The following is a 26,397-nucleotide window of genomic DNA, read 5'->3' on the forward strand; positions in this document are numbered from 1 at the left end:
AACATTAGGCCTTGTTTGAAATTTCTAATTGGGAAACTGTTTGACTTCGGACTTTTCAAAGCCTTCATTTCCCCCAAACAATTCCCCCACTTGCTCTCTGCACATTTGCCATAGCTGAAATGTCCCATCACTTACAGTAACCAGACCTTTTTTCATCTCATTCAACTTCACCCATGCAGAATTGGGCTGCTTGCCTCACGGGTCCAGTAATCACGGAACAAGAACCAAACAGCAGTTACTGTATCTGGCAGATAATTGCAGGCAGAGCTGAGCCAAAGATTCCTGTCCAGCACAACCTCACCTAGAGAGTGACCCAGGTGCGTCAGTTACTGAACGGAGTAAAGATTCACAAAAAAGAAACCTAGAGCAAAAAGCTGACTCCACCTACAGCAAAAAAACTGACTCAGCTGCTGTGATTGAAGGACTTGGCGACAGGATTAACATTAAAAAAAAAATAAAAAATTTATACCTAGTATATGTACAGCAAATTTCACCTGCGGGGAATATTCTGCAAGGTGCTGAGGAATGTGAGCAGCCTGTATAATAAATATGCTTAACTAAGTGATTTGAACTCTAAGTCACCAACTCTCCCACCACTGCTCTCTCAAGCAATCGTGTTATCAGAGGCCATTTCAAGGGAAATGCACTTATGTCAGAAATACTTCTCATATCATACTTCTCATAACCTGCAGCACCAGAAAAATGAAGACAATATAAAAATAAATAAAAATTACAAAATTTTGGGTCACAAACATCCCTGAACGGATTATGCTTTCAAAATGAACAGTATAGACAGCACAATAACGTTTTTTTTTGGTGTACATCTCAAAGTTTTCTAGGATGATGTTGTTTCTTCTAAATGCAAACACATCCTCAATGCCATATACAATGCAATTGGCTTGTGACCTGAAATAGGGCCATTTTCCTTGAGACCCACTCATCACTAGGATGATCTCAAAAATTATTGTGGATCCCTTTCAACTCAGGATATTCTATGATTCCATGATCATAGAAAGAAGATGCAGCTGACCAAATTCACCTCCATTCAGAGCGTGCTGAGGTTCCCTAGCAATACCCTCTGCATGGCCAAAGGGAAAAAAGCACTGCTTTTTTTGGATCAGACAGGGCATCTATTCATGGATCATTTCAAACTGAGTTAGGCAGATCACAGTTTATGAAGACCTCCACAAAGAATTCACTCTAGCAGGGCTACACCAGCACAGCTAAAAGGCTGGAATGAACACTCCAAAAACATGTATGTCATAGAGTTAATAACAAAATAGATCACTATGTATTTGGCCAAATTTCTTTCTAGGCTTCTCTGTAGCTGCCTGTTCTCAAAAGTGTTTAGGTACTTCGCTGGGGAGTTCTAGAGCAAGAGAGCAAAAAGCCTTGAAAGGGCTTTAGCTTTATGCTTTGCACTGATATGGGGGTGCTCCAGTTCCCACATGCATTGTTAGTGTCTTACTAGATATCAGAATAGTTCCCACATGCATTGTTAGAATCTTACTAGATATCAGAATAAAACAGTGAAACTATAAGAAACAACCAGAACATTTCAAAATCATCCCAAAACTGAAGAAACCATTTGATGATGCTTTTGTAAAAACACTTACAACACAGTCCTGGAAGTGATTTCCAAGCAAGCCAACTGCTGCTCTAGACAGTTTACTGGATGGTGTGGCTCAGCTCTTTCATACAGGCAGCACTTACAGTTGTATCTAGAAAAGGAAATATAACCAAAATTCTTTATGAGCAAAAACACAAATAAACTCATCTTTCTCTTTAAAACCATGACCAGGTTAAAACTAGCTTTAGCAGGTCTCAAGAGTTCTTGTGCCAAGCTTCACATGTGCTGCCTGCTCACAGGAACAAGCCCCAGGGTGCAGCCAAAGCCACCCTATGGTGTATAAGCCAAGAGCGATTGTGCCTGAAAAAAAAACCCCGCACTGAGCGCATCAAAGTGGCAAACAAACGCACCCAGCTGTTTTTCTCATCTAGTTCTACTTAAAAACACTCGCAGGAAATGCAAGATGAATTAGTACCAAAAAAATGTAGGTGATTTCAGTAAGGCCAGGAATTCCAGGCACCAACTTCTATTTTCTCTCTCTTGAGTGGGTGTTCACTTGTAAATTGTAGACATGTTAGCAATTCAACGACTGAGCGAATTAACATTCAACTTAACAGTCATTGTTAGGTTGGGAGGTTATTACTGCTTGTTCTGCTAAAGTGACAGGTTAAAATACATTTGTATCTGAAAAGTTGTTTTCTACAATACATATTCCCTGTCTTTTCGCACCAAATAATTTTCTTCCATCATGTCAGCTCCTATTGAATGAACCATCACTGGCAGCTCCACCACAGCAGCTGAGATAGGCAAGGAGAAACAGCAAGGGGACAGGTGAGGAGGAGAGAGCACTCAGCCCCCACCATTTCTCTTTGGGCTGCCATATTAATTTTTTTCCAGGCATTTTACGTGGTTGATTTGAGACTTCTCAGCAAAAGAGCATACTTGCATGTTCTGCTTTTAAAGCGAGCAAGCAAAGGCAAAACCCAAGAGCAGAGAGAGGGCTCTACTTCACCAAGTCATGAGCCTGAGAAAACTGCTTGCTATCAGACACTGCTTGGGGCACAGAATGGAAAGTTGTGATTTCCCAGCCTTGCAGGTGATTACTATTAATGGAAAAAACAAGTTTTCAAGGTTGAGTTGACATCCCACCACATGTTGAATTTTTGCAGACTCAGACCCATTTTGTACTAGTAAACGGGCTTGTATCCTTCCCTCTGTGCTTTTTTTTTTAGGGTAGCTCACAAGCTGCTGACAACTCACACTGTACTAGGAGCTGTTCACACTGCACAAAGTGTTTACCACTCACAAGTGATGCTAAAAATTAATTTACAGTACCGCTACAGCAAGCTTTGACAAATTGTCATGTGTTGACACAGTCATAAGTTGTTGGTTAAAAAAAGTAACACTTCCCTCTTCTGCCACTTCATGTTTGAGACCAGGGATGGGCACATTATGCAAAGTTTGAGGGTTTGTAAGCTTCACAAATGTTTGGGCTTCACAAAACAAGCTTGGTTGTGAAAGTTTTTTCTCTTACAGTTAGGCATGTGTTTATTGCCAAAAAGACTCTAGTAAGAAAAAAAACCTTTCCCATCTCCCAAGATCTGTGTGTTGTGCAAAACTAGAAGAAAAGGCTGTAAAATAAATAACCTTGCAGGATACTTGTTCTAGATAAGATCACAGCAGTGACAAATAGCCTGTATCAACTCCTTAGAGCTGCAGACACCACCCTCCTGCTGTAGAAAGGAAGGAAAAAAATATAGCTACAAGTAAGAGTTTTAATTGTTCTCAGCTGTCACACGATGTTATCTTAAGTGAACGCACTTGTTTCTCGATTCTCATAGGTAAGTCTAAAAGGAAAAGAAAGAACTCCAGCAGTGGCATTCATCAGACAAGGTCCAAATTGATTTCCATGTACTCAAGAAAGGTGTTAGTCAGCACTCTTGTCCACCACAGCCAGCTCTTAAATTTTAACTCCTTCTCTTCTTCCTCAGGGCAGGACTAATAACCTATCTAGTTTACACTCTGGAATCAGTAATGGGCATAAAGTTGTAGTCAGCTGAGGTGAGCAGTGTTTCAATGGTGATGCAAACTTGAACCATTAACCACAAACTAGCTTAAATCCAGAGAAAGAAACAAAGCCAAGCAAAATGAGCACTCACAGCACCTGCCAAATGGGCTTCATGAGAAGCCCTTAAAAGCCACTGCTTCATGTTGCCCACAGGACATCCAGTGCTCCAGTAGCTCTCCCTGAGATCACCAAATCTCAGAGCACAGACTACATGAGAATGCAAAGTAAATTCATTCAGGACATTAGCTGGGCAATACAAGGAATTAATTTTCTCTTTTTCCCCCCCTTAACACTTGTACAAAATAGTGCTTTGAGTGGTTCAAAAGTCCTGAAGAGGGGCAACATTTTACCTTTGTAGAATCTGTCCTATGCCTGCATCAGTGCAAGAATGACCCTAATGACCACCTAATTTCTCTACAAAATTCACATGTTACTTCAACCAAAAAGAGCTCCTGCAAAACATTAAGGAGGGATGAAATTTCATACAGACTCTTAATTTCATACACCCTGTATAGAATTTCTTCACCATCTGAGATGTTACTCTGATAGATTACATACTCCTAGAAAGATTTAAGCAAAGCAAAGGACATTTACATTGTTATAGTCAGGATGGATGTTGCCTTGTGCTGTTGACTGAACAGTCATGCTTAATCAGCGTAGATCACTCTACATTCATAAAAGCACTAAAGTGGCAACTCCCACCTTCCTCCCCTAAGTAACAAAAATTTTTAAATATTTTCAGTGCGTCACATTAAATGCATTATTTCACTGGATTCAGTCCAAGAGTCAACAGGGTTGAAATAAAGGTGATTCAACTATTAAGTCAAAAACTTCAGCTGATGAGTTACTTGGAGGTAAAAACAATTCTCCTCCACCTTGGAAGAAAACTAATAAAATCTTAAGTTTTGCTGTAAGTTATCTCAACTAAAAAAATCAAAATATGATTTCTCCTGTACCTTTTTACTTTGCTGTATAGAAGGGAACAAACAAATTTCCCGAGTTCTTACTCTGGGATGGAAAAAGCCCAGGATATCCAAGCCACAAATCTAATTAAGAATACTATGAAGGAAAAGGTGGGACCTGGGTTTTTCTGAAGCATTTTTTGTTTGGTTTTGTTTGTTTGTTTCGGGGATGCGACTTGAGAGTGTGAGGAAACCACCCCCAAGCAGAAGAGCCATTCTTGCCAAGTCCCTTGCGTGAGTTTGAGCTTGCTCTACCCAACACAGGGCCAACACAGGAAGGTTCAGCTTTGAGGAAATGCAGACCCAGGATCTCCCCTGGCCTCTCTCCATCACACTTTGCTGCTCTGCCCTCCAGTGTCATCACAGGGAGGACAGCAGTCTTGGCTGATCCTGTAGCTGCCTTCCCTCAAAACTGCTACCTGCAGGGCATCAGGAGAAAGCCATAAAGGTGACATTCATCCCAGCAAGCCATCACCAAGGTTTCCAAAGCAAAAGGGAACATATGAAGGTGTCCTGCTCCTTGATGATGTGTGCACACAGCTGAAGGGGTAAATTAATATATTGAATATATATACCAAATATGCACTGGTAGTCACTGCTTGTATGGGATGCAGACTGTGAAACATACTCCCCTGGCTAGAAATTAAAAAGAAAAGGAGGATTTCAGCTTTCTTATTCCATGGGAACTGCTTTTCCAACAAGTGAGACAGGACACTAGCCCAAAGGCAAGTGACACCAGTGACTGTCTACACTATGGAATAGTGGCCGGCAATTTTTCTGTCTCTGATCTATGCCTGTCTTCACTGCACTGCAAAGGTCACCATGTCACCTCTGTTACACAGAGCTCTGCCACTCATGAGCAACAGGGAAGCAGCTCAACTGGCCAGCCTGGCAGGACCTCCTGTGAGCATTTGGGGGTGGGAGGAAACCTCCCAGCTCTCCACTTGGTGCTTCCAGTTCTTAAACCTTAAGAGAAGATCAAATTGCCTTGAACTAAAAGGATTTCAGTATTGGAATATTGGAGATCTTTAAAGACATGTAGATATGGCACTTAGGGACATGGTTTTGGGCTGGACTTGGCAGTCCTGGGTTGAAGGTTGGACTCGGTGATCTTTGTAGTCAAAAGAAGCTGTTTCCTTCCTGACTCTCTATCCCCAGTGCAGGAGGGAGCAAAGGGAAGCAGCATCTCTGTAAGCATGAAACAGTGGGAAAAAGCATCAGATCTTTGCCTTCACCTGGAGCACACCTTGCACTTCCAGCCCTTTCAAGCAGAGGAAACTTGGTGGCCCTGTGGAGAGTGTAATGACTTGAAAGCCAGCATCTGTGTCATGCAAAGATCCCTCAGGAGGCAGATTGGGAACTGCCTGCCCCCCCCCCCACAAGTGTACATGGGCACTCCTCTCCTTTGTCTTTTTTTTTAACTGCATACACTAGTGTATTTTTCACTTTCTCAGCATGACATCCATTGCATGGTATGTAACAATTAATGCCAACATTACCTATAGCACAGAAACATGTAATTCACTGAAACTTTGGGACTTTCTTCTTCCCCAGCTTCTCATAGCCAGTTCTGTAATATAAATCCATCTGACTTCTTGCTTGATTTGAATCTATTCAGATCAAACCTTTACTAAAGCCAGAAGCATTTTGTTTTTAACAAATATATTCCTATCCTCCCCAATCAAATCTCTAGTCCTAGGTGAGACAGTGTCATCCAACTTTTATTGTAGTGTGCTTCTTCTAAGTAAATGAACTTAAAAATTCAGTTAAATGGTAGTGTACAGCTAAAGGGCTATTTTATCCATCACATGGCAAAAATCGTTCTTTGTACAGCATCTGTATAAATATCCATAGGAGTCTCTCAATATTTTTGAGCCACCTCAGGCCAGAAAGGTAACTAGGTAATGAAGAAAATCATGTCAAGTTTTATGAGATCTTTAGTAAAATGGCTTAAATTGAGCCATGATGGCTAATACAGTCTGAAATCCTCCTCTATATATTCCACACAGCAGCATCTTGTCTGTGCAACCTAGTTAAAAGTCAGGAGAAGGAGACAGCTGAAAACCTTGTGTGACCTTCTGATCCACAATCATTTCCACAGCAGAAATCACTGCAGGAAAGGTACAAGTCAAAGTAGTTAACTAGTGGTGTACAGTCCACCTTCAATACCTGCTGATAGTGACAACTCAATGAAAAGATGAACATATTCCCATGTCTTCTGAGGCAATTATTCTTTATGAGGTATTCAAGGAGCCACAACCCCATTTATATACACTTCGCTGCTTCACCCAAAATTACAAAAGCATCCCAGTTTCAGGAGTTGCTGGGCTGAAATGAAGATATGTTCAAGGTTCTCTCTGTAGCAATGTGGACACCAACACTGGCAACATAAACACTGAAGAGGCACGTGGGTATATGTAAAAATTTCATTCAGTACAAAGAAAAGCAAAGCTAGGACAGAAGGATCCTAAATTAATCCAGTTCCTGTCTTCCCACTGACTTCCCTCACCATTGGAAAGACTTTGGTTTGGATTTTAGTCAAGTCTGGTTTACAGTGTTCAACTTTGTGTGTCATAAAAAAACACCAACCCTTGCTGGAATGTCTTACTCATTACACAGCCCTGCAAAAATTATTAGCTATGATACAAGGCATTTCCCTTTGGGGACCAGAAAGGCTGAAGAAAGGGGATGTAGAGTGACAGCTTGTGGTTTCAAATGCAGCAGAAAAAAAAAAAAAAGGCAAGAGGAATACAGGATATAATGTGTTTACATTTGTCAAAACAAGTTTCCTGGAGACATGGAGGGTCCACACTGCTGAGCTGTCACTTCTGCTTGAAACTGCTGCCTCATGCTATCGGGAGGTCAGTCACTGACCTACTTTCTGATAGGACTGAATTAATTTGCTACTTCTGTATACAAACCTTTTTTATTTTTTTAAAGGAATACTTAACAAACCCAGAAAAAGCTGCCTTTTATCCAACTTGGAGCTTCAACTGGTGCTGTGCAAGGCTATTACATACCCTGGCATGGGGCCCAGTGTGCTTGGGCTGCTTATTCTTTTGGAAAAATCTGTACAGAGTATTTTAATGAGTTGACACTGCAAATAACGTCTTTCCTTTTTGAACTCCTACACTACACTAATACCAGCGATTTAACCCACTACACACAATAAGGGAGGCCAGCACTCAAATAGGCTGTGCTTTGTCTAGGCTGCTCCTGAAATAGATACCTACTACTACAGGGTTAGCTCCCCAAATAGACAGATGCATGGCACAATACACTTACAGGATTAAAACATAAAGTTATTAATAGAAAACAAGATGAGTAGGTGAAACTTATGAACTAAACACCTACCAATCCAATCATGCCCTGCACAGAGCCAGCTAACCAGTTCTCACCAGGAGATGCTGGTATGCTAGGAGCCCTTAAACTAAAAAGCATTCTGCTCAGAAAGTGAAGAGGCAGAAGTAGTAGCAAAACACATGCCACCTACTTTCCCTCTGCTGAATGGCTACCTACACACACATAATGTCACTACCCAAACTCCTTCCTTAAAATAAATCCATAGTGCAGGGTTTTTCACAGATCTTTCAACTACCTGGACCAATGGAATACTAGAAGTAAGCTCTTGAAATCATCCTTAACAATGCCATCCATTGAAAGCTTCATTCCTTGGGTGGACTCCTCTTCCCAGGTCTCTTGTGGGTAGCAGCACTGCTGTCTGGAAACAGGACAGCCAGGTACCAATCCGTGAGAGCAGAGCCATTCCAAGTTAAAGCTCTGCACTAACATTTGGAAGATGAGACCTCTTCAGCAACTTGGTCTCATCCGCTCACCTCACCCTCCATCTGCTAAGCAAAGATAAGGATCTTCTCCAAATGCTTGGCTTGCTTAGTACCAAAACATCGTGGGTGAGACTCACACTTTCCTTTGCATTTCCCCAGGGCCCAATCTAATAATAGAGGAGGTAGTACTGACTACTGTAATACAAGACGACTATCAGCATCACAACAGATTTATGATCACTCCAGTTCCTGGACTTGATTAGGTTCATGTTGCCAAAGATAACTATGCCAAACCTAGCGCTTGCAACTGCAAATGCATTCTTGTCAACCTTTTTAGCTTTCATCTGTGCATATTTACAAGCCCTGAATCTGAAGTTCAAATAAATCCAGCAATTCACTCAAACCCACCAGGATTTGAAAACATTAGGGAAGTGTCAAGATGTCATTGAGCTTGCTCTGCAGAAAAGAGTGCTTTATAGTTTCAGAAAGAAATAGACAAGGGAGCTATTTAACGAGATGGTGGCATATTGAAACATGGATGGATAAGTAATTAATAGCTACCTTCTCTAAGTGAAAACTTTTCTGAGTGAAAATCAGCTTATATGAAAAACTACAAGTCAACTGCTGCCATTTTTGGATGGATAAGAACTGTCATGCATGTTAGCATCTCCATTACCATGAAGGATTTTACTCCTTTAAGCAATTCACAAAGACTTTCACACAGAACAGCATGTGGGAAGCAAGGAACTAACAGAAGGAGACACCAAAGAAATGTTGATATTTGCAACTAGAATTCTAATGAAAAATGTTATCAGGGATACATGAACACAGGAGAGAACCTCTATCATGAGAAGCTGAAGTTTTAGTCCCTTAAAATCAAGAATAACTACACTACACAGGGTAGGTGCTATTATTAGTGTACAAAATATTGCCAAATAATCTCTTCATGTTGGTAGCTCACAATATTTAATTATTTCAAAAGTCAAATATTCAAGCAGCAGATCACCTAGTTAAGAACTCTCTTAACCCTGATGCGCAGGTTTCTTCAGCAAATTTCTATACAGCTTCAAGTGGAACATAGGGCACCTTAAAGTAAACAAACAGGAGAAGGAAAAATAGTCATGCTTCAAGAAATAGGGAAGTATAAACCTATTAATTAAGCATTTAATTCCTTTTATCCCTCATGTCTGTCTTCACAGGCTCTCTCGGCAATCAACGAATTTTGGGATTCACTGCTGTCATGCCAATCGTGGCAGTACTTCAGCTAAAAGGCACTGTCAAACACAATGAAGTTTCCCTTCAGCTTGTTCCCACACTGGTGCTATGTAAAACACACACACTGCCTGGCGAGGGGAGCCGGGGCTGAGGCTTCATCTGCCCTACTTCCAGAACTGCAGACTGCCCCAGCTGGCAATGGCACAACTGAATCACACCAATGGTCGAGACTTTGTGCCATAGAAACCACCTCACACCCTCCTATACAACACATAAATAGAACCCAGTGGTGCATTTTTGTCCAGCTTAGTGGTGGATTTGGCAGTGTTGGGCTAAAAGTTGGACTCGATGATCTTAAAGGTCTTTTCCAACCTAAACAGTTCTATGACTCTTTTCCAACCTGCACATGCCTTGGACTGAGGCATACTATAAACATGAAAAAAATTCCCAGCATTTCACTGTTACAGCTCAACCTCTCACTTGAATCCATGGACATCATCCCCTGTACTTCACCCAGCGATGCCACGCACAGAGCACAAGGCAGGATATGGCAGACAGATTCCCTGCTGTGAAGGAGAATATACATCTCTCTGATTCTAACAGTTGGTTTTCACAGTGGTCCTCTGTTCCTGTGGGAACTGGTGCTGGCAGAGATCAAACTGTAGGTCAGGGCTTATAAAGCTTTGAAATATAGAAGGATAGTTAATGACAATGAGCTGTGCATTTGTATCTGTTGACTTGGGCAAAGAAGGCACTACTGATGTCCTGACTGTAAACTGCATTTAAAATACATGTTTGGCTGCCTCACCTTAACTATCCCTGCTTTCTGTCCTTAGTATGCTCTGGCCTGGCAGCTGATGCTCCCAAGCAGTTTATGGCAGTGGCATCTGAAGCAAGTGACCCAGGCTAGTGGCTCCTGGGGCAGGGACTGTCATCCTACTGTCACCCAGCACACTGCACAGCGGGGCCCTGACTCACCCAGGCCCTGGGCATCTCTGCAGCATAAATGAGGATAACCTAAATGCCAACAAAGGGCAGATACTCAGGCCTGCAACAAGAGCACACTTTACTGCAAGCACCTTGTATCCCAGGGCTTGAAATAGAAATTTCTCTGACAAAGACTTCACAATGTGAAACTTTGTATTAAAAAACCAGCAAGCTGCACTGTTTGGCATCTTGTACTCCAACCCTTGAGAGAAGTCCAAATAGCTCAAATACAAATCTGTAATATTGCTCTCTGAGTAACAGCTATTTTAAACCAATTTTGGCAGACACTAAGAGTCGTAAGCAGGGTGCCAGCTGCATGGTTCCTTGAGTCCTTCTCCTGGAGCCATCCAGCCAGCAGCAGTGACAGAATACCCTCCTGCTCTGCTAAGGAAGCTCTGACACCTTCACCTTCCTTCCAGCCCAAATGTGCCAGGTTCCTGCACCGAGGAGAGCTTGCCTTTGCTGCTCCAAGGATAGAGGAATATCACCAATAAAAATCACAATCTTCCAAGTTTCCAAAGTTCCCTTTCCATAAAACAAGCCTTAAAAAGAAAATAGACAATGAGCTACACAACATTTTTTACAGGTACTCACTTGAGATGACCCACAAAATTAATTCACTTGACCATTTCACATTTCCTAAGTTATAGCAACAAGCAGTACAAAAGCTTTTACGATCATGAACAATTTTTGCTTTACCTATAAAAGTGCATAGTGTAGTTTGTCATTTATCAGCAAAAATTAACATCCCCACACAATACATGGACTGTGATAATCATTTACAGATACCTGAGCATCAAACACTTGCTGATCCTGGTCATTTCCCTGCGCCTCTTTACCCTTCACAGCAGCCTCCTCTGAAATCTCCATGTTCATCAACTTTCCAAGCACCAGCCAACCCAGAAGTGTGGCTGGTACACAATTTGCCATTTAGTAGTTTCCTTTCCCTGGATCTCCAGGCTACACAAAGCTCCCATCCCAGACTCCTATCTGGGACTTCATGATGGGAGGGTAAGCGACCCCACAGCACAAGTTACAGTGCATTAAACTCAAAATAACAAAATTTAAGTAAAAATAAGGAAAGGTCTATGTTAAGTAAATTCCACTTTTTCAATGCACACCACAGGAGCACATATATCCACAAAAGGGATTAGGTACTACGTCCTTGCTGGATGGAGGGAGGTGGAGAGGTCAAGCCAGAAAACCTGAGAAGTAAAAGCAGAATTATTCAACATAGTGATGGCACTGCAGAAAGAAGGAATATTTTTTTGCACAACTGCAGCAAGGCCTGCAGGGACAGGGGGAAGCAGAGGGGGTGGGAAGGGATGATGTGCAAACAGCAGTGCTGGCAGAGCACGAGGTCAGTCAAAGGTGGTCATGTCATTCCAGCAGAACACCCTGCTGGAATCATCCTACTGGGCAAGAATGATCGTACTCACAGAAAGACTGCAATGTGCAGTCTTGGTCAAACCAAGTAACCCAGGGCTCCAGCTATGGAAAAATAAATCCCAGGAAGCAAGGCCATTCCCAACAAACTGGACACAAACAGACTGCAGCTGCTGAAACACATAACTGGAGTGACATAATATTAGAACACATTTTTATGCTTACTAAGACAACAACAAACCCAAGCCTGAAGTTGTATTTTGGGCACACTAGCTCAAACTATCTTTAGACAGGAAAAGAGTGTGTGTGTACAGATGTTCCAGCAGGCACGGAGACCAGAGAGCTGGAAAAAGCACTCGCTCACTTCCGAACCTTATAAAAATCGTCTGTTGCAAATAAGGGTGGGGATAAATACACCAGCAATGTGAAACAAAATAAAAACAAAAAGCAGGCAAGAAGCCAGTAATTGGTCAGGGATCAGTGAAGTATAGCGGCTCCACACCTTCGCCAGCTTTACTTCTCCCAAAAGATGTTTCCAGGTGTTATCCCCTCCTGCAGTCCCCCTGCCATGTTTTACTTTTCCTGCCACCTCTTTCATCCAGCTTTCTATCTCACTTTCACAGCTGCTCTCTTGGAAGCATGATTGAAGCTATAAATTCACGTCTACACAGCTGTAATAAAAATAGTTTTTGTAAAAGCTATTCTTCTTCTATCGATGGCGACACAAATGATACAGAATTGCTGGCAATTCAGGGGTCTCACTGCAGCTTTAATCACTGATCAAGACAGGGAGCAGTACTCTGTCTCACAAGGAAATGGTAATAATGATATTTTATATATATATATATATATCTTGGAATTACTTCTATTTGTGAAGAACTGAAAGATACAAGAAATGGCTTCAAAGCTTTTTTCCATGGAACAGCTGTTATTTTTAAAGTAAAACATAATTATCACCTTGTTCCAGAAAGCACATCTACATGCCTTCTCCTTTGCCCTCTTGGATGTAAGGAAATCCTTAGGGCCAAAACTGAAGCAAGCAATGCTTTCAAGGTCTCTAAAATGACTCAAGTGAGCCAACAATACAGAAGACTCTGCTCACCTCATAAGCTTCACATCTTTCCTAATCTTCAGCCTGTGGCAAAGCAGAAGTCCCAAAGCTTGTGCTTTGGGCATGACAAAGAAGTGACCATTCCTCCAAGCAGTGCTTGTACAAGAAAACTGATTTGCATGGAGGCACATCTCCTTTGGGTTCAATTTGTTTTTATGGCAAATAAATCAGTCATGGGCAAGCACTGGGTTAATACTGGCAGGGCAAATTCCAGGCATGAAGCCCTAGGAGAAAAACCATAGCTTTGGGTGACGGAGATTGGCCACCAGCCTGCTGTTGGTAGGGTAATGGAGGAGCCAAATAAAGAAACACAAAATTGCACTGACAGGAGCAAAAAGAGATTGCAAAGAGACTGATTTAAAAAAACCAAGAAAGAGCTAAAGTAGGGAAGTTTGACAAACAGGGACAGTGCTTGTGGAAGGAGCTGACATGTCATTGTTGTAACAAGGGCAGGGGAGTAGGAGCAGAGTTCAGCACTGGACCTGGAAAGGACTGGTCTGTCCCAGTGACTGCCTCTGCCTCCAGGAGAGGCCAGGAGCTCTCCTAAGCTCCTTGGCTCTATGTGTGAGCAGCACAAGAGGGCTCTGCTTGCAATGGGTGTGCCATGCCTCTGCCACTACAGCGGGACAGCAGCTTCCCAACATGTAAGGGGATGCCTGTGATTCCAGGGCTGCAGTGGTATTTGCTGCAATTTTTGTTAAGGTTTTCATAGTTAGCTACGCTACTAATGTTTTTATTGAAATTCACACATGCACACAGTACTTAAGAGAGAGAAGGGGGATGAAAACAGAGGCTGAATTGAAAGTTCAGCTTCTTTTAACTTAATTTGTTAGCAGGTTCATCATCCATTTTGACAGAATAATCTTTCCATGGTGAATTATTTTCACTGGAACAAAAGAGGAGATCAACAAATTGCTGGATAAAATTTGTGCTTTAAATAATAAAGCAATTAATGGCATTTTAGCAAGCACACATTCTTCTCTCCAGAAATAAAATCCCTATTTCATCTCATCTAAATTGCTTGGTCAGCTTCAAATAAGTGCAATATAAATCTCCTTCCCATACTGCTGCTGTTATCTGTGATAAAGGGAAGAGACAGAAGGTAATCCTGTGTTCTGTATTCACTGACACATCATTTTCATGCTACACTACACTGTAATTTATTTCTAATGGGATAAACCTCTTGTAGTCTTCCTGCATTGTTCAGCCACACACTCATCCCCAACTGGTACCAAGATTGTAGGACTGGCAGGTGCAACACACAGGGACCCTGCTTGGTGGATTTAGGATGTCTGCTGCACATTTCAGCAAAGCTACAGCTGTGAAAATAAACAGAGAGACTGTATAATTAAGGTACGCTTTTATTCCTTCCCACCCACTGCCTCCTGCAAGCAAGGCAGTCAAAGAGTATGACACTTCTCAGTACTTGTAATTTCCAAGTAAACTTTTCATTTTTTTATCTAATCAGTTTGAGATGATGCAAAAAGACATGTGGAGCTGTGAGAGATTAAAGGACATGGAAACCAGTTGAAAATGAGAAGACCTTATGGTCTTAGTCACAGCAGAGGTATAGTTTCATACAAAGGAAAATATCTTTGATGCTCTTTCTCCTGTCCTCATCAAGAGGAATACAAGAAGGAAGTAAACCAATGTATGAAAATCTGGCTGGGGCCACAAAGAGCTACAGTTTTGTTTACAATATTTTCATATCATTTTGCAGAAGAAGATAAAACCTATGGCTCAAGGCTTATACAAACTTCAAATTAGAAGTTTGAACTGAATATCCAGTTATTCCTGATGCAATCCTGAAAAGGATAGGTGTAAACAGAAGGCTACCTATGATATTCCTGCAGAAATTAATATATTTTAGAGAACATCCCCATTAATTTGCACAACACTTTTCTCTGTCAAAATGTGCAAAACCACCACAGATACTTAAGCTTCTGCCAGTTAATAAACACTATTATCAAGCATCATGACTTAAAGAGACAAGAATCTCAGTTTTACCATGCCTTTCCCACCCACTTCTCCAGCTCTGCTGATAGCTACACTCACATACAGAGGGCATCTTACAACGTAAAATATTGTCTAATTCGCTGTCTGCTATCTGGCTGCTTCTAGGGCTCAATCACTCCAGCCACTTACAAAAGGATTAATTCCTCTGATTCAGATGCAAGGTAGAAACTTGCAGCTGTGACAGTCAGCTCTCCAGATTCCCTTTACTGTCCATGCAAAGTGACAGTCCCTTCCAAGGCACACATCACACCACTGCAGGTACCCATCTTCGAGGTGGTGAATGAACCCCCTGCTGCCTCGGGAAGGGGCTGAGAGCTCCACTGTGGCCACCTGCACATGGACAAACCCCAGCTCAAAGGGGCCTGGCAGCAGGAGAGCTGGGTCTGGTCTCCTGGGCAAAGGTCACTCACAGCAGTGTTTCAGCTGCTTTGCCATCTCCAGCTGGACTGGGGTCCCCAGAGCACCCCAAGCCCCTGGGAGAGATAGGGACAGCAACAGCCAGTCTGCAGAGAATGGCAAGGAGAAATACAACACCAGGCACCAGCAGCAGGGCTGCAGCTGCTTTATATTGCTTCTTGCTGCAGATTAGGAATGTTAGCTCTGGTTTACCAACAATTCATGCTTCAAAAATTTGATGAAATACCCCAAAGGCTAGTTCCTCCTGAACTCCATCCCTGCTGCCACAATCCATTTGTATTATGACTTTGTTCTGGGGACGTATCTGCAGCCACTTAGGTGAGGGGCCCAAATGACTTGATCCAGCCCAGCCTGGGCAGGCAGTGCTGCTCACATCCACACTGGGTCACACTGGGTGAAGGGAAGTGGTCCCAATGAGGCTGGCTACTATTTTAGCAGGGATTCCAGCTGAGATACTGCAATTGAAGCTCCCTGCAGAAACCACCAAGCAGTCTTGCCAGATGCTCCTGGGGCTCCACAGAGCACTGGCCAAGGAAGCCCTTGGGCAATCAGATCTGCTCCCACAGCAAGGCCCAAGCTCTGGCAACAGATCTCTGCTGCATCCCAACCTACCTACAGGGTTTGCTGCCAGTCTGTATTCTGATGTCTGCTGATGTCAAAATTTCAAATAAAGCAGATCCTGTGTTCATTTAGGTTTTACTCATCTGAAACTCCCTCTTAAATGCAATCCAGATGAGCTCCTTGGCATGGATAGCAGCTGCCCTTACTGTCTGCAGCCTCACTTAGGAGACTGTTTTCAAAAGGGAGCAGAATAATTTTAGATAGACTGACTTTCACTGTGGTTGGAAAGGGGATCCTTGATCATGCTCCCAAGGTCATACCCTGCTTTCTGAGCATCTCTGGGGAGAGATGGCAGCATAACTCACACCACCAGCTCAGGAGAGCACTGTGGGTGTCTTTACTGAGCTCCTTGTGTTGCCTACCAGTTCTCAAAGGCAAAATGCATGGCTTAGCTCCCCCCTGCAAATAGGGGACTTTGTACTTTGTCACCTGGCTACAGACACAAAAACATGGCACCATGTGAAGTGTGCAGGTGTGTCTGCACCTACTGCCACAGCTCACCCTGCTGCTGCAGAGGGGGCTAGCTGCATGAAACAGGGCAGGCTAAAAGCAAACCCTCCAAAGAGATGCTTGGTCCCTGATTTGTAGTGCCCAGGAGCCACAGCTATCCTACAAGCCTATGGGGGAAGAACCAAAAGGGCTAAACCTGGCTAGATATCACCTGGTCATGGTAAATGGCAATAAATGCCTTTGAGGCATGTGCAAGTAAAAAAGCAAGCTTAAATCTGGGAGAAAGACATTGGGATTCTCATTCCAAGCACAGCAGAAAGCTTTGGGTTGGGTGCTAGAACAGTCTCCCTAGGCACAGGGCTGGGATCTTCTCACCTCAACCTTTCAAAGCTAGGCTGAATGAGAAAGAGTAAGCGCTTGGCTGGAAAAGCAAGAGCAGATGATAGAATCAGTCTTTACTGCCTTAAATTTTTAACTCTCTGAAAAATCATCGTCTTATCCAATAGGCAGGTGACACCACCACTAGGAATTTGATGGCTGTCCCTCAGCATAGATGTCAAAAGAGAAGAAGCAGAAGGGAGGTAGCACAACTGGCCTGGCAAGAGGGGTGCAAACTGCTTCAGTCCTGCCACACAAGGTGCTAAGATGCAGTGATAAAAGCAAGAGGAATGAATAGGGTCTAGTAATTGTTCTAAGAAAGCAGGGTTTGCATACAGGAACCAGAATTATAAAGAACAAATAACTGAAGAATCTATTTGTACTATTGATTAAAAAACAGCATAGGATGTTATTTTTGTCCCTATGTTCTACAAACTGGACTAAAATTGCGGAACCTAAACATTTTTCTTTACTCTAGTAACAGCCATCATCTAAAACACCAACTGAAATAAACTCTCAAAATTGTATTAAGTATAATATACAAGCACTTTGCATGTACAGTACAAAGTTAAGGGCTATCCTTCACCTCTGAAGACAATCTGTAGCTACACTTACACCATGTAAATACTTATTTATAAATAAAGCAAGCTAGAAGCAACTTCTTTATTCTCAATTCAGTGTGTGAAACACGTGGGGTTTTTCCACTTCCACAGAAACGTACTACAGTTACTAGCCCCTCAGGACAGCTTGTGAAACTAGAAAAAGTGGTGTACTGTCCACTGCTTCTAATTAAAATCTTACAGTACTGCGGTCAGAGAGCTCTGGAGAACTGGTGGGGTCGCGTGATTTCCTTGAGGTCAGACAGCTAAAGCACACTAGACCAGGGATGACAGATTTCTTGGCTTGTCCATGCAATGCAGCCCTCTGCAGCCTGAGCCAGAAATGCCGTCACTGGAAGCTCTGGTTCCTCTCAGTAACCTAACTTTAAATAGTCTGGATCTTTAAAGGAGACAATCCCATGTAAGCACACCCTCCCCCCCACCACTCCCCCGCGGTACCAAGAGTAACTTTTTCCCCTTACAGCCTTCTTGCACCTGCAGATGTTGCTCTGGGAGCCAGTGTGGCTCCAAAGTCTGTGCCAATCTTCAGCCACTCTCTGCAGTTCTTCTGTATCGCTGAGTGCCAGTAAGTGTTCACACTCCAAGCAATATCTGGTCTGACCATTTGTATGTTCCTCCAGCTGCCTGAGAGCCCATCTGCTCAGACAGCATTGCTGGCTCCACTCACTGCACACGACCCAGTGTTTCCACTGCTTACCCTGGAGAACTTGGGGGACACACTGGTGAGAAAGTGGCAGATCTTTGCATTTGTGACACATTCACTCCATCTGTTACCTAGTATTTTCCCCAGGTATTTACCTCTGGAGGCATGAGACATCTTTGCCTCTGGTGAGTTTCCAACACTCACATCCACATGTTGAGATGGAAATAACATCTGAGTGGAAGACTCCTAGTTTGGTCTTTACATTTGTATTTTCAATGACTAATTTTGTTTAAGTTGGTAAACGCAGCTGTTGCCTTGCCAGTTGGTGACATTTCCTTTTGGACTTCCCCCCTGGTTGGTGTGTCTCTGCCAAGACATGTAAATTGATTCATTCCTTGTATTTCTCTGCCTTTTTATACAATGCTTCAGTAGGAATTTGCAAAAGGTCTCTTGAGATTTGTTTCCTTAAATAATTATTAGCCCTGCAATGCCAGACAGTCATTTCTTACATGTTTTTTGAACTGCCACTTAAGCATCCCATGCTCAGGATGCTGGATCTAACTGATGTAACAGCTCACTACACTACATCCAGCTGCACTTTTTCTTATGGTGACTTGGCCACGTCACTGTCCACTCAACTGCAACCTTAAAGTGGTGACAGAATGGAGACTGGTTTTACACCAGCATTATCCATGATGAACCACTCACACAGCTCCCTACTTGCTTCAATGGCTTGAGCTTTTCAGTGACTTCACAGCCATTATAAATACATATAAGAAAATAATAGATTAGTCTCCTGAGAAAGGTAATAAACATATTCTCACCAAGAGCTCCAAACAAACAAACACATCAAACTGGCAGGTGATCTGCCTCGAGCCAGGAAGGAGGAGGCTATCCAAAATTTGGATAGCAGAGGCCGTCCAAAAACCTGGCCATTGCTTTATCTTCCTGATTGAAATGTCTGAGCTGAAGCTCTAAGAGAAATAAATCAGAATCTCTGTTCTTCATTTTTGTTTGAGTTTTTTCATTTTTGATGCTTGTACCAGTGAAAGGAACAGAACTTCTCTTCAACTTTTGCAATTGCTTGCATCACCTTTCTGAAATACTTTATCTGAAATGCAATTTCTTTGTATTAGTTGGATTATGTTAATTTTTTTCATATTCCTGTATTTCTTGACGAACTCAGCAACTACTCATTCAACCATTTTCCAGCAATGATTGCTACCTCCAGCTACTCCAAATTGTGGTTTTAGATAGCTTTTCACATCTGCCTTTGTGTTATGAGACAGCTTCTCTACTTTGGGATTTTCAGTTCCTTTGGCAAAGTCACAGTGCTCCTCCCACCACCATCATCCTTCTCCTGTCACTAAATAGCTTTCACTTGCTAACCTCAGACAGGCCTCTTGGCTAGTAGAACCTGGCCTGCTGAGCAAAGGGAATAGCTTTTTCAGGAGCTATACCAGCTTCTTGGGCAAGGCTATTTCTCTTGGGTCCTCTATTCTTGTTCTGAAACTGATTTTGCTGATGATTTTGCTGGATGCATTCAAATGTCCAATGTTGGTTTTGGTATTTGCATCCTTGGAAAGTCCACTATCTGGGATTGCTCAGCTGCAAACCAGTTACATTTTTAGCAACATATGGCATGTTCACTTAAGTAGTAATACTAATTTACTAATTCCTCTTACAAATTCTCCTGCAATTTTTAAAATTTATTTTTTGTACCATCACAAAAAAGAATCACTTCTATTGCACACTAAGATGTGCTGACGATAAACACTGTGCTTGTCTCCAATATACTCAGACCACAACAATTCCACCAGCTGCTGTGGGGACACCTCTACACTATGTCCAGGCATCACCAAGAGCACAGAGAGCAGGCAGACTTCTGCCAGGCCCCACATGTTTGCTTTGGAGACAGAAGATGACATCTGGCCATTAATTCCTCTGTTCTGTCACTGGCCCTAACCTCAAGAAAGAAGTCTCCCTTTTAGTAAGCAGATGTCAGCTAAGGAATTTGGTCCAAATCTGCTGACAGCTCTTATCTCATTGCAGTAGTTGTCTGTTGGTAACACTGGGTAATTGTCATTTCATGTACTATGTTTGAAATCTAGTTCAGAGCAATCGACCACTAATTGATTCCCAGTCTACAAGCTATTTTTCTGCCATGGAAGTCATAATTAATGCTACTCCCTCTGAGTTATCATCATCGTGCTTCATGAATATATTATAGCTTTGTTTTCATTCTTAAGATTGCTCTTCATCAATTCCTGGTCACAGACAGTTTGCTTACTCAAAGGATTTTATTTCATTCCTCCATTTCCTTCACCTGCATCTCTTTTGTTGTTGCAGCCTTTATTTCACTGTTCCAGAAACCTACTTTCTGTGGTTAGTTTTTTTTCCAAACCTTTTCCTAAAGAACTCTTCAGAGGCTTGCCTGGCTCACAGCTTTCACCAAAGCAGGTCACATCACTTCACCTAAGACCCAATCTGCTATTTACCTGGCCAGAACTTTGCTGGAACAGCTACCTTGCAATCTTCCTCTAATTTGCCTCTTTTCCAAGGACAGATTCTTTGCCTGTAGCTGAAGCCCAAACATAGAGCGTTGTATCACTGCTTTTTATCACAACCATGATGTTCGACCCATTCAGTCTGGGTCATGAGACTCTAAAACCTTGCCCACAGCAAGGTCAGTTGAAGCCTTGATTTGGCCTCTGGGTTCAAGTGGTAGCCATGCACTGCCAGCTGCTAAAGAAGCACAGCAGTTTTCCTGTCACCTACATTCTACTCGATAAGGATGCTATGAGATGAAAAGATTCCGGATACTCACATTTTACAGTAACAGCAGCCATTTCAATACCTGCCTTAAAAAAGAAACCACATCTTACATCTCAGAAATGGCTGTGTTCTGTCTCCAGAGCTGATGTAAACTGTTCATACTTTCTTCTGCATGACAGTGCCTCTCTCCCTCACACCCAGTACTAACCATAGGTTAGTAATTATCACCACCTGAATCTTATGCAGGTTCACATTAGGACTCCCTAAATATGGCAAAACACAGAAACTTTGCACCTACCGGAGCCCAAGAGAAAAATTCTTAAAATTTTTTTTTTTGGCTACTGAACTAGCTCATATTCTTCTACACTTACTATTTGGTTCAGCAGATGGAGAATTAAAAGAATTTTGCCAACAATTTTTACTGCCTCACATGAGAGATGTACCTACACTTGAGCCCCATGTGACACAGTAATTTTGGACCTGACTATGGGTTTGGGTACCCTAAACTGTAAGGGAAGAGCAGACTTTGCACTTGAATGGTCAAGCCACAGACCTGAAATAATAACATTCAAAAGTCAGGTTTAAGGGAGAGTCAAAATGGGCCAGCAGTACTGAAAAGAACAGCTGCTCATCCTTGCAAAAAGCCTAGTCTTTTAGGGAGACACACTCTACAGAGAGGAAGGAAATTTAACCCAGGTGGCCAGTATCTGGGACCTGCTAAATCACTTTTCCACAGCAAAACTGTAGTGGGTAACTATTGACCAAACGAGAGATGAAGAAGCCAAATGAGGATGTTAGGGACTGCTCCAATAATCAACAGGATGGACAATGGATTAGGTCAGTGCATGGAGGTCATCTGCACTGAGGGTGTCATCTTTGGCACCAGCCAAATGGGGTGGGAGATGGGGATGGGGAGAGGGAAGAACGAAAAACCACGGTTTGGGGTAAAAGAGAGTTTTCTGGTAAAAAAATGAGACCAAAAAAATGCTATTTCTGAGATACTGGGAAATGACTGGCAGTCTTTTAATCATAACAAGAGACAGAAACATGGAAGACAAAGAAGGTATGTTCAGAAGAACATAAAACCCAGAGATGTCTTAATGGTATTTGCAGATAACAAGTTCTCAAGTAGTATAAATGCAGTCTGAGCAAGTGTAACTAATATACAGCTTGCTTTAAAAAAGACAAAGCATCTACATTTTACCTCTTCGTGTTAACACACTGTAATAAACAAAGAGCTATGGAAAGCAAACAACAAGGGACCTGGGCTGTGTTAAAAACTTTCTTGTATAACCCCAAGCAACTACTTTGTGCTTCAGCTTATATACACATAAAAGCTGTATATACTACAATTAGTGTCTGTAAGGTGATTTTAATTAAAATTTGGTGGTTGAAGTACTGTTTCAATGTATAACTTTGAGAAAAGTTATGCAATTTTTGCCATTTATGGTTATTTGGTACATAATTTCTCCCTAGAAAATACACTTTTTTTGAAAGTAAAAAGCATAAAAAAATGACCTGTGTTTCTGAAACAGAAAGAGACTGGAATCCATTTGTTGAAATCAAGACTTTAAACTGACATAAGTGACACCCCAAGACAGTCTGGGCCATCACATTGTGGAGTTACCTCCTGCCGAGAAAGAGTGACCAGCAGGAGGATACAGGACATGGCTGGTACCTGTCTGCACCAACTCCCTACACTAAGTGTCCAGGAAAGAACCTCCAGTGTAGTTTTTTACAAGCCAAAGGCAGGTGTCTGAGTATACACAGGTGTGTGAAAAATCTGTGGCTAGTAGGTCTCAGAGGAAGCAAAGAGAAATTTGAAGGAAGACTGAAATGACTATTTCAGATTCTCAAGAGGACAGCTAGCTTCTGTTGCCCCAAGTAATAACAATATTGCTTTCTTTGCTTTGATTATGAATTTCAATTTTGTGATACCTGATTTTCTTTGCTTAGCCTCCTAATGGCTAGACAACAATTCTGTGCATGACTGCAGCAATTTTGTTTCTATATCCTGATAATTACACCTCTTTGATGGAGCGTGTTTTAATAAAATTTGTAGATAAGCTGAGCTGCCGTCAAACCCATCGAGACTGGGTTTGTTCTCAGCTTTTGATTTTATTAAGTGCAGGCATGGAAAGGCAAGAACTGAAGCATCAGCTCAAACAGGAATGAGCTCCAATCCCTGTTCCCAAAAGACAGAATTTTGAGATATGTGGCAACCCCAGGGAGCACAAAGGGCCACCTTCACCTTAGTTAAACTCCTCCACTTCTGTAACTCTCTTGTCTTCCATTTTAGCACCTGTTGAGTAGACAGAAGAAGAAATACTTGGAGGAAGAATGCCAAGGGAAGACTTCCTTGCAGAACATTTTTGTTTCGTTGTTCATTAGCAGGTAGGCGACAGCCGTACATATCAACGTGGGTGAGCACATGGGGCTTTCATGGAAGACAGAGCGCCAACGTTAATTCCCAGGAGACTCATCTCACTTACGAGACGCCCACGTTCACACCGCAATCACAGCTGCACCAGCTACAGTCGTCTTGGAGCCTCTGCTCTCAAGATGCTGGTTAAAGATATCCTAAATTGCAATGCCATCTCCCATTATCCCAACTCCTCTGTCAGCAGACTCAAAATCAGGATCCTTTATAATAATGGAGAGATTTACCAACACATTTACCACTAATATCACCTGCCAGGAAAGCACTTTTCATCACCTGTTTTAAAATATATATTAGTCTGATCACTTATTCCTACTCAACTTCATAAAACAACAGCACTGAAGACCAGCTGTACAGGAGTTCCTGATGTTTGTAATTTGCTTACAGGACCCAAATTTAAGACACAGCATCACTGCATTTAGAAATGTCACATCAAGGTTTCCAGTAGCTTCAACATTTCCCATTTCATTAAATGAAGAAGGGGTGGAGAAAGGAGGAAACTGTATTTCTGCTCCACTTACTTGACAAATGCAAGAAACTGCATATAGATCAACTGACACAACCTCTCTGAATCTTGCTGAAAAACACAAACAAAGCAAGATCAATCCAGGCAACTAGAATTTGCTGCTGTGGCTTGGGAAAATGGTTTAAAACTCACAAGGTTTTGGATACCTTGGTTGAATGTTTCCAAATGAATAACTGTGCACAAGCACACAGTGAATAGCAGATTTCAGAATTCAGTGCCTATCAATCTACACCACTTCAGTGGTAATCAACAGATTATCTTGGTATGACAATTTAGCTACAAGTCTCAGCCTGGAAGCACTTCCCTCCCCCCTACACCTAAATCACAGTCAGAAATGCTCCAAAGGAGATTAGGGAGATGACTTTGCCAAGCACAAAACGCTGACCTAAACGTGTTCCTGTTTAAGTAGGTGGAGGTTCTAAATTTGACTGAAATGGCAATGTTCAGTCCAGCCCTTTTGTGTCTTTCAAGATTTGTATAAGCTTTTAAAGCCTCTCATTTCTTTTAAAGCAGGTTTTACTATCCCTAGAAATATTTTCTGCTCTTAGCATTTTTGCTATAAACATACTGGCAAACTGCACGTAACGTATTCTGCTGAATCTAGAGAAATGACAGGGTTTGTGCTTCACCTGCTACATCTGAAAAAAGCAACAGCTGCAGGTGATGCTCTGGCTTGTGCCAGCACTTGGTAGTAGTGTTGTAGTGTACAAGAGGGAGGGCTGCTTCATCCATGTGCTCTGTAAGCTTTTACACTGTGAGCAAGGAGATCCCAAAATATAGGCTGCAGCATTTCTTATTTTCATCCATACAACACTGTTAAATCAAAGGGATTTACATGGATTAGTGAAGGACAAAATTGGCCTATTTTAGTAATTGTAAAATGACATTAAGATTATAACCCATCTCACACTCCCAAGATTAATTACTTCCCAACTCAATACATCGAAAGGTTCCTTCCGCCTAACAGTCATGCCAATGAATATAAAATAGTGGGGGTATTTTCCTTTTTTATTTTTGTCTTTAGACACGATGTATTTTAAAACTGAAATAATTATTTGTTTAACTTTCTTTAAAGAATTAAAAAGGAGCACAGGCTATGATGCTTGATTAGAAACATCAGACAGTGGCTGCTGACAACTTGCTGAACCCTGAACTGTGACATCACAGCTGGCCACAATGTAATTTTTTTTGGAAGATGGAGCTCTCTTACACACCAGTGAGGTTGCTGTTCCCCACCCCACCCAGCTGCTCCTGAGATTCTCACACGTCAATAACTGTGCCTGTATGGGAACATTCAGAGAAAATACCACAAAGGTTTTGAAATGATAACCAGAAAACACACTGTGGTATTAGTTCTGCTTAACTTTATAAGAGCTTGAATTTTACTTTTATTAGCTTCTGCAAGGCTGAATTTCCCAGAATGATGTAACTGCTGTCTCAAAATAATCTGAAAATGTTTTTTCTGTCCTCACACTACAGCTCTACATCTCCCCTCTGCTGAGCTATGTCTAGAATAGCTAATCTGAGATCAACTCACACATTGGTTTCTATGGGACACAAACATAAAATAGGATGAAGGATACCTAGGATGACGCAGAGCAATGTGTTTTGCACACACAGGGACACAACCACTTTGGCATCACATCAGGAATCCTCAGCCACCAAGGGACACGTGGCAGCTGCCTGCCCGCACGCTGCTCCCCGTGCACGGCTCCGCAAGGCAACCGCGCCCAGCCCGGCCTGCAGCTGCAGAGCTCCATCGTGGCTGCTGACAAACAAAGGAGTTACCTGCTGTTAGTCCACTGAAGAGTGCTAAAGACAACAAGTTCTTAACACAGAGCCCGTGAGGGCACTTGCTCAAATATCCAGCCTCAAGTGCTGGTCGGGGGCTGCACCTGAGGCTGTGACAAAATCCAGGGCAACCCAGGCTAAGGGGGTCCTGGTCCACATACAGCATCGTAATCCCAGGGTGGACAACTGACAGCATCCTGAGCTGAACTCCTGGGAGCTGTACACCTAGATGTGGCGTTTTCCCCCAGCAGGCAGTTTATTCTCGCTGCTTTGCTTGAAGCTGTTTGCACCCATCCCTCCATCAGCAAATGCAGGGGCTGGTTTACAGCACCTGTCCTGAGAACTGCATCTCCACAGGGCTGCATGTGTGCACTACAGTTTAAGCACTTTGGGACTGCTCAGAGTGAAATGCATAAAATGCTAATGTATTACTAGACTCCTACAATATTTTTAAATAGCATCTTTGGTATATAGAACTATTTTACAAGCAAGTCAGTGTTCCATGACACCAAAGATTTTTATTTTATCTTTTAAAGTTTAAATATCAGTGAAAAGTGGGTGTTGATAGGATCTGCCAGCAGCACAAACAAAATGTACTAATCCAGACTAGAAATGAAATGATCTCTCCACAACAGG

General features: G+C 42.3%; 1 protein-coding gene across 1 annotated transcript in view; it reads right to left on the reverse strand.

The window, feature by feature from the left end:
* Positions 1-26,397, reverse strand: part of BACH2 (BTB domain and CNC homolog 2) — a 138,944-nt gene that overhangs the window by 95,425 nt on the left and 17,122 nt on the right. The window contains exon 2 of the mRNA XM_066545923.1: positions 1,617-1,721. The gene's annotated coding sequence lies outside the window, so the exon portion shown is untranslated. The remainder of the gene's footprint in view (positions 1-1,616; positions 1,722-26,397) is intronic.

The sequence above is a fragment of the Molothrus aeneus genome, chromosome 3 (genome assembly GCF_037042795.1).
Source record: "Molothrus aeneus isolate 106 chromosome 3, BPBGC_Maene_1.0, whole genome shotgun sequence".
Taxonomy (NCBI): Eukaryota; Metazoa; Chordata; class Aves; order Passeriformes; family Icteridae; genus Molothrus; species Molothrus aeneus.